Source organism: Pongo abelii, chromosome 2 (genome assembly GCF_028885655.2).
Source record: "Pongo abelii isolate AG06213 chromosome 2, NHGRI_mPonAbe1-v2.0_pri, whole genome shotgun sequence".
NCBI classification, from domain to species: Eukaryota; Metazoa; Chordata; class Mammalia; order Primates; family Hominidae; genus Pongo; species Pongo abelii.
The window spans coordinates 112,466,513-112,476,085 of NC_085928.1; the positions used below are offsets into that span (position 1 = coordinate 112,466,513).

General features: G+C 46.2%; 1 protein-coding gene across 2 annotated transcripts in view; it reads right to left on the minus strand.

The window, feature by feature from the left end:
- The window catches only part of TRAK1 (trafficking kinesin protein 1), a 210,696-nt gene extending 203,158 nt beyond the window's left edge, over positions 1 to 7,538 (minus strand). Inside the window, exon 1 of one of the 2 annotated variants that reach the window (XM_063722118.1) lies at positions 7,400 to 7,538. The gene's annotated coding sequence lies outside the window, so the exon portion shown is untranslated. The remainder of the gene's footprint in view (positions 1 to 7,399) is intronic. The other variant, XM_024244444.3, reaches the window with a different exon arrangement.
- Between the last annotated feature and the right edge of the window lie 2,035 nt (positions 7,539 to 9,573).

Consider the following 9,573-nt stretch of genomic DNA (forward strand, 5'->3'; position numbering starts at 1 on the left):
GGCTTCAAACACATAAATGGTGTGCTGCATTGTATCTACACTGTTCAATCTGAAGGTTTTTACTTTTTAACTAATGAATGAAAACAAAGCTACTTCCCACTCAGGTACATAAAGCAATTGTACAACTGTACAATTCCCATAGTATTATGCATTTTATTTAAAATATATTCTAGATGCGAAGGTTGAAATGAAATGCTCACTGTCTAGGTGACACTCTTTTATTCTCTACTATGAAAGCCAGTAAACCAATTGTCTCGGAAATTCTGCACCCAAATGTAATACAGACACAGCACCAGTGAGTCATACACATAACAAATTGCTCATTTTCCTCCTCCCCACCTTTCCTCTAAATCATTATAATGCTATTCCTGAATCATAGGTTTGGTTTTTTGTTTGTTTTGCATTTTTAATTCTCCAGTATAAAGCTTGCCAATTCCAACTTCCTAACATGACAAGAATCTGTCCCTTTAATTTAAGTAAACCTCCAATTTTCTTCCCAGGTTTGAAATTCTTCAGTGCAGGCAAGGCCCACACCTCTGGATCTCACACTAAAGAAAAAATGCCCCTTGATACTGTAAGTGTCTCGCTAGATCTCTTAAGATATCAGATTACGAAACTCCCCAACTGGAAGTACAACAGGCAAACCAAGTTTACTGTGGGAGCCCTGTATTCAGAATCACAAGATGTAGCATACTCTTTTACTGAGTTATCTTTTTTCTTCTGGAAGTCTCATATACCAAATCCAGAGAAGAATGAACACTTGGAAAACTTAATTTTTACTAAAGCCAAACATATGTCTTATGACCCAATGATCCACTCCTGAGCATATACCCGATAGAAATGAGTACTTATATACTTAGTTCACAGCAGCTTTACCCATGATAGTCCCAACTGGAAAAAAACCAAATGTCCATCCACAGGTAAATGTATGAACAAATCATGATATAACCATAAAATGGAATACTATCTCACACTAAAAAGGAATGAAGCACTACTACATGCAACAAATGGATGAACATTGCAGACAAAATGTTGAGCAAAAGACCAGACACAAAAGTACACACTATATGACTCAATTTACATGAAGTCCAAAACAGGCACAATTATCCTATGGTAATAGAGGTCACAAGAGTGGTTATCTACAAGGAGTTACTGGCAGTACCAGTGGTATATGTAAGTAAAATTAATGGAGCTAAAATAATTAAAGGTTCAATGCATAAGAAATTAAAGGTTCTAGTTAACCTGTCAACCTTAGATGGTAATGCAACATGATATAAAATATTTGTTCCACAGAACACAGCAGCAACCAAAAGTCAGGCAGAAACCGAGAGAGCCAGGATCTCCCTCTCGTGAGCATCGTCCTCTTCCCACTGCTGTTCTCCAGCCAGAACACGGCCACCTGGTTCCACCATGAATCTGGACCGTCAGTCCCTTTGGCATGAACAGCTAAACTGTCTTCAGTCACTCTCTCCCTGATTTTCTCATCACACTGAGGACAATCAATTCTTCTGGAGGTCAAAGGAATTTGTCTTCCCCACTCTCCAATAAATATTTCCCAATGGTCCTCAGACAAACATAAATTCAAGGGTAGTTTCTGCTCTCATTGTTTACCTGCTCCTAAAGGTCCAAATTCCTGACTCAATAATACAGGTGAAGCCAAACCACTTCTAACATTATAGGGAGACATTTTATCTTTGGTCACATCTCAAATCTCAAACTGGAAATTATTTGATAGAAACCCATAATAAAAGGAGGCAGCCTACACTAGAGGCTGTGTATCTAGAGTAGGTTGTATCATATATGTTTCACATTCTGCAAAACTTAAAAACTGAGGGCTTACAGAATGTTAGCATAAAAAAAATCCAGACCCACAGCACATGTTGTTTATGTTAAAGAACTGCCTGGCCAGATACAGTGGCTCATGCTTGTAATCCCAGTACTTTGGGAGGCCAAGGCAGAAGGATCGCTTGAGGCTAAGGCAGCCTGGGCAACATAGCAAGACCTCATCTCTACAAAAAAATTTAAAAAAGAAAAGAAAAGAAAATTAGCCAACTGTGGCAGCATGCATGCTACTCAGGAAGCCAAAGCGGGAAGATGGCTTGAGTCCAGGAGTTCAAGGTTACAGTGAGCTATGATCAGGCCACTGCACTTCAGCCCAGGCAACAGAGAGAGATTCTATCTCTAAAAAAAGAACTTTTTTATTGTACCAAAAAAAAGGTATCAGAGGAACTGATGGACAACTTCTAAAATCCCGTGGTTCTCTATATGCATAAATGCTTTATCTCTGTAATCCTGGAGAGAGACAAAAAAAAAAGTGAGATCCTATATCCCTATTCTAATTAATATGCTTTTTTTTTCTTTCTTTTTTTTTTAATACTCTGTTGCCAGGCTGGAGTGCAGTAGTGCGATCTTGGCTCAATGCAACCTCCGCTTCCTGGGTTCAAGCCATTCTCCTTCCTCAGCCTCCCGAGTAGCTGGGATTACAGGCGTCCGCCAGCACGCCCAGCTAATTTTTGTATTTTTAATAGAGACGGGGTTTCACCATGTTGGCCAGGATGGTCTCGATCTCCTGACCTCGCAATCCCCCCGTCTCCGCCTCCCAAAGTGCTGGGATTATAGGCGTAAGCCACCACACTCAGCCATTAATATGCATTTTTTTAAGTGACATAAATCAACCTGCATCTACGTAATGGAAGACAGGATTTGCTAATAGTTCATCTGTATCAACATAAATTAGTAGACAGTGACATCTTTTAATCAACATAATCATGTTTTCTAGTAACTAATTCTAGTCATTAAGGAGGAATGCAGTAAGTGCTCTGAATAGTATGCTAAAGAGATACTTTTCAGAAAATGTCAAGCCACTTAGTCCACATGTTCACAGCTATTTTCTCCTACTTCTTAAAAGAAAAAAAAGATTTTTGAAGTTACCTGAGTACCCACAGCATGGTCTTATTTAACATTCAAATGTGGATAATTTATACTGTGATGGAGCATCCTTGTCGGATGTTAGTACAAAATCCACTTCCTCTGGATAGATTATCCTCTCCTTTTGAATGTCCTGGAACTAGAGGACATTCAAAAGGAGAACCCTAGAAATAATCCAGCTCCACAATTCCCAAACTGGGGTACATGTGCTTATGCTGGGAATTCCCCAGAACCTCAGGGAAAACAAGGTACATTTTCCTTTAGAGCACTTTTTGACTCAGACAGCAATTTTTTTTTTAGATGGGGTCTCGCTCTGTCACCTAGGCTAGAGTACAATGGTGCAATAATGGCTCACTGCAGCCTCAACCTCCTGGGCTCAAGAGATTCTCCCACCTCAGCCTCCCTAGTAGCTGGAACTACAGGTGCACATCACCACATCTGACTAATTTTTCTTTTTTCTTTTCTTTTCTTTTTTTTTTTTTTTTTTTTTTTTGTAACAATGAGGTCTCACTATGTTGCCCAGGCTGGTCTCGAACTCCTGGGCTCAAGTGATCCTCCCATCTCAGCATTCGAGGAAGGGCTATTCCCAGCTTCACCTGTTACATAGCAAGAACCTGTCTCTATTTAAGAAAAAAAAAAAATGTTTAAGGAAGTCCAAACAGGCTGACTACAGGCACACTGCTCTGCAAGGAACAGTACTGTAAAATAAAAATAATAAATTTTGAAAACAAAAAAATTAAGTCCAAACAAGGATTTCAAGAACTCCCCTCCCACCCCATTCCACCCTGTCTCACCTCAGGTGCACTATTAACAATAATAATTAAATAAATTTCTCACTATAATGAATCATACTACACAGCCTTTCATAAAATGCCTATCAAAGCCTTTAAGCAGCTAAACATCATTAGTATTCTGTGTAACTCAGGAGACATCCAGTTTTACACATATGCAATTATTTACTGTCTCTTCACTAAAATTTGCACTTTTCAACACTGCAAGTGGCCTCCACTTAGATACATCTAAGAAGATAAGTCAGAATAGGGAACATTTGTTTGAAAAGAAGGGGGGAAAAGGAGGTGAGAAGCCAGAAGACCCATTCATTCAACAGTGTATCTCTGTCTAACAACAGTGTATCTCTGTCCAAGAATAAAATAAAACCTAAGAACCCACATAAGCCCTTGGGTTCTATCTCCATCTTTTAAAAAGAGCATCCTCTTGTCTTCCCCTACAAAAATCACAGTGCATGCCAAATATAGATGAGTTAAATAAATCTGAGTCCATTTTCTTTTGTTTTGTTTTGTTTTGTTTTTGAGACAGAGTCTCACTCTGTCGCCCAGGCAGGAGTGCAATGGCACAATCTTGGCTCACTGCAACCTCCACTTCCTGGGTTCAAGCAATTCTCCTGCCTCAGCCTCCCACGTCGATGGGATTACAGACGCATGCTGCCACGCCCGGCTACTTTTTTTGTGTTTTAGTAGAGATGGGGTTTCACCATGTTGCCCAGGCTGGTCTCGAACTCCTGAGCTCAGGCAATCCATCTGCCTCGGCCTCCCAAAGTGCTAGGATTACAGGCGTGAGCCACCGCGGCCAGTGATCAGAGTCCATTTTCAAAACCAAGGGTCACAGAATCATATATGTGAAGAGGCTGGTCATGGTAACTTTAAAGTTTATCAAACTTCCCAACCATACGGTGTTAAACTCTGGCATGCACAAAAGGTTTTACTGAATATCTGCAACCCTCAGTGAGTTTAAATGACTGTTCGCCCTCCAATGCCTGTCTTACTTGAGCCCCAAAGGGTAAAAAAAGAACTGTCCCTTGTAGAAAAACTGGCCACCTATCTGCTTACTCTCCTTGGCTCTCTTATGAGCTACATGGTGCAACAGAACAATCACATCTATAAAAACTCCGACAGCTGATGGAGAGGAGAATGCCCAAGGTCTGTTCTCTACCTTGGGAGCACGAAGTCAAGATGGAGAGCCCAGATGGTTAATTTAAGAATCACCAAACAATTACAGAGGCCTACTATATACAAGGTCAGAGGCAGGGACTCAGAATGCAACAACAGGGACTGGGAGTGGTGGCTTGCGCCTGTAATCCCAGCACTTTGGGAGGTCATGGCCAGCAGATCACTCGTGGTCAAGAGTTTGAGATCAGCCTGGCCAACATGGTGAAACCCCGTCTCTACTAAAAATACAAAAATTAGCTGGGCGTGGTGGCAGGTGCCTGCAATCCCAGCTACTCGGGAGGCTGAGGCCAGAGAATCACTTGAACCTGGGAGATGGAGGCCGCAGTGAGCCAAGATAGCACCACTGCACTCTAGCCTCGGTGACAGAGCAACACTCTGTCTCAAAAAAAAAAAAAAAAAAAAAAACCAGAATGCAATGACAGGAACAAAGTCCACTTAAGATGGCAAACCTTAAGGTGTTGTTAGTTTGGAAAGTGAAAGTTTAAGAACTCCATTCAATGTGAATAGTGCTCTATTATTTTTGAAAGCCCTTTTATTTTTATGTTTTTTGTTTTTGTTTTTGTTTTTGAGATGGGGTCTTGCTCTGTCGCCCTGGCTGAAGTGCAGTGGCGGGATCTTGGCTCAATGAAACCTCTGCCTCCCGGATTCAAGCTATTCTCCTGACTCACCCTCCTTAGTAACTGGGATTACAGGTGCCCATCATCATGCCAGCTAATTTTTGTATTTTTAGTAGAGATGGGGTTTCACCATGTTGGCCAGGCTGGCCTCGAACTCCTGACCTTAAGTGATCCACCTGCCTCAGCCTCCCAAAATGCTGGGAATACACGCACAAGTCACCATGCCCGGCCCAAAGCTCTTTTATATTACCTGATTTGACCCTCATAATAAACCTATAAAACAATAATTACTATTACATGCTTTATTATCCCTGTTGGGGCTCAAAAAGCTTACCAAATTACAAACCCAATCATGTTGGAATGAGACCTGAAAACGCTCCCATGTCATTCAGTCAAACTTTTACAGACACTTCCATTTAAAACATTGTCTCCCAGAGAGGGGAGAGCAGGACAGAAAGGTTAAGTAAGGTCACACAGCCAATAAAGAGAAAGGAGTTGGAATTTCAGTCCAGGTTTCCCACTCCAAGACCACAGAGAAGGAGAAGCAACACAGCCAGAGTGGAGACACCCTCAACCGAGCGCTAGGGATGGGAAACTGGTCCCTGGGGCATCAAACAGGAAACGACCGGTGCTGGGGCCAAGCTGAAACTCAACTGTTGCCAAACTCGCAGCCCTGAGACAAGGGCTTTAACCCGATTCAGCATCCCCCAGGGCCGGGCTCAGCTTTCCAGCTGGCTTAGACTACACTGGCCTGGGAACCTCTGTGACAAAGCTGAGGTCCAAGATCAAAGAGCAACCGAGTATGACCATTCCAAACCGAAAGACAGAGGTGAAGGCTCCATCTGTCACTCCAGGTCCAACTCTCCAAACCTACCAGTCAAGCTCCCAGTCTGTTGTCCCTTCACTCAATCTGGGGAGACCCTCCCCAGTGCAGACTGGCTCCAGGGCTAATCAGAGCTCAGTCTGAGCACCTTCCTCTTCGCTGCTCTTGTAGTTGGAAATTGGAAAGGACCCTGGAACTACACCGTTTCCCTATGGTAACCTCCACTCCCCTTCCAGATAAACAAAAGACCCTCCAGAAAAGGTTACCAGTCCCAAATACACACTCACAGACAGTATTGACAACGTTTACACTTTTGAAGCAAATAAAGTTCTAGTGAAGCATATCAGAAAAAAAAAAAAAAATCAGCGGTCCAACGACGAATACTTTGAAGGCTCTCAAAGCGGACGCTAATTTCAGTGTCTGAACAAGTGCAGCCACGGGTTCTAAAACAGGCAAGCTTAACGGGGAGGGGGCACCCAGCGCCAGTCTCAAGAGCAGGCCGACTTTTAACATCTTTCCTGAAACATAACTTCACAAAAGAAGAAACGATACAGTTCATTACATTTGTTTTTACCTGCAAGAGGTTGACCTTGGAGACTAGAAAAGAACTTTAAAAATCAGGTCAAGAAAGTGACAAAGTAAACTTGTTAACTCTCGAGGATGCAAAGGAGGGCTCTAAAGGCTCCCTGCTCTCTGACACGCTCAGATGATGTCATTTTCATCAAGTTTTGCGGGTGAGTGGGAATTGGGGTGCTGCCCGCGCTCTGGCCTGGCTCAGCTCCAGGCTCTTTGAAGGTCGCCTCACTGTCACCTCGGAGTGCCGGAGCGCGAAATCCAGGCCACGGGCGGCGTGGCCGACACGATGCCCTAGGGGCACTTTTCCGGGCTCCGAGGGCCTCCTGCAGGTGCGGCCGGTGCATTAGGAGGGCTGTCCCCGCAGGGTCCCGGCGCCCGGCCTCTCACGCCGCCACTATCTCACGCGGACACTCCCGGAACACCCATGTCCTTCCCCAGCCCCTGGGCCCGAGGCGCAGGCGGCGCGGGTGAGCGGACCCCTGGCTTACCCGCAAGAGGTGCACGGAGCGCAACCCGGCAGCAGGCGCGGTGCTGGGGGGCCTCGGTGGGGGCTTCCTCCGCGTCGTTCTCGGCCCGGCCTCGGCCGCCCGGCGGCTCCGGTTCTCTCCGCTGCAGCCGGCCGGGCGGCACGCGGGCACTCGCGGGGGCTCCGCTCTGGCGCCGCCGCCTCCTGCTGCCCGCCTGCCGCCCTGGCGCTCCTGGGCTCGGAGCCCGGGGTTCCGAGACGCGGGGGTCGTCGGGGCGTTCGAGACTCTCAGGGACGCTAAGGCTGCGCTCGGGCTCTCCCGCGCGCGGCCCCACTCCGGGGGACGCCTCGCTCGAGGCGCGCGGGCGTCAAGGGCTCGGGGCGCGCGGCGGGGGCGGCCGGGTGGGCCCCGGGGCGGCGGACGGGGGCGCTGCTGCGGACGCGGGCACTGTTGCGGGCGCCGCGGCGCGGCCTCTCGCCATGGCTACCCCGCGAGCGGGCGGCTCGCACCTCCCCTCCGCGCTGCCGTCACCGCCCGACGCGCGCCGAGCCCTCCCCCTTCCCAGCCCCGCCCGCCGCCCCGCGCCGCCACCTGCGGGCCGCCCTCCAGGATGCCCGCCGGCCACGTCCTAGTCGCCTGGAGCCGCGCCCCGCCTTCCTCGCCCGCGGCTGCCCCTGCACTTTTACCCACGCCGTGGGGCACAGAGAAGTATCCGATAAAGACCTGGATCCGGGAAAAGCTGATCACACCCCTCCCCGAGCGCTTATTTACTTATAGCACTTCTCGGGGTCCTTCCAGAGTCAGTCTAAGGGAAGGATGGGACCCCCGCGGCCCGGGGCGCTGATAGTCGTGAACACAGTGGAAGTCCAGGCGTTCTGTTCCTGCAGGGCGGTCTGTCTCCTAGCAAAGCCGCCCTTAGGCTTAAATGGAGAGAGGATGGAGCCGGGGACGGGGAGAAGGCTGGAGGGGATGGAACTGGCGGTTGGAGTAAGATGCCACCAAAGGGTGACAGGCAGGGGGGTGGTGGACAGCAGAGGGGGGATCAGGAACCGATCCAGGAAGTAAGAGCTCACAGGCCACTCTATTATGCAAATCACTTGTGGACGGTTTAACGCGGAACATCCCACATGATCTCATTTCCAGTTGAGGCTACTGAGTCTACTTCTTCTTTTCAACCCAGGGGTCATAGAGGACATTGGGAGGACTTGAAGAAGACTCAGACCAGAACCAAAGGTGTAAGGAAACGAAACCCTGCAAAACCTGATTTCTCATACTGGCATAGACTTGACTTGAAGAGATCATCAAGTGTATAGTGAAGATTGGCTCAGGCAAGAATCATCCATGAATGCTTACTCTAGGGGGCTGATACTGGCTGGCAGATATTTGTCTGGGTTAATATGTCTCCCCAAAGATGGTTTAGACCTGTTAGTAGCAAAAGCGGAAATAGTAACTATACAAAGAGGCAGGCAGACAGCATCTTAACCAGGTGATCAAAATTTACATCACCAGTGAGAGCAGATGGATATCATGTCCACATCAGCTAAGCAGTATTCCTGGGGACAATACATAACCTGAATCATAATGGTGAAACATCAGACAAACCCAAAATGAGGAACATCTATTAAAAAGAGGAAGGGTCTGTATTATTCAAAAATGTCAAGGTCATTAAAATCAAAAGAAAGCTTGGGAAATGTTCCAGATTAAAGGGTGCAAAAGAGTCAGGGCAGCTAAATGCCATGCCTGATCCTAGACTGCATCCTGTACTAGAGGAGGGGAAATACATCATGGACATTCCAGCTGACAAAATCAGAATCCATGTGAGAGATTAAAGTATTGAATCAATGTTGAATGTACTAATGTTGATAACTTCTACTATAATTATGTACAAGAATATCAAATTCTTAGGAAATACACACTGAAGTATCTTGAAAGGGTAAAGGTCATAATGTATGCAGCTTACCTTCAAATGATTCAGGGGGAAAAAAATCTTGATAGGAAAAAATGATAAAGCCAAGTGGGCAATAAAGGTAAGCTGCATATTATCAGTGAATCTGCATATAGAGTGTACTTGAACATTTCTGTAAGTTTGAACTTATTTCCAAATAAAAAGATTTGGAAAAATCCATCAAGTTGGGGAATGAAGTAAGGTGGGAAGAAAGCAGGTATGATATAAAAGGGCAACACAAGGGATCCTT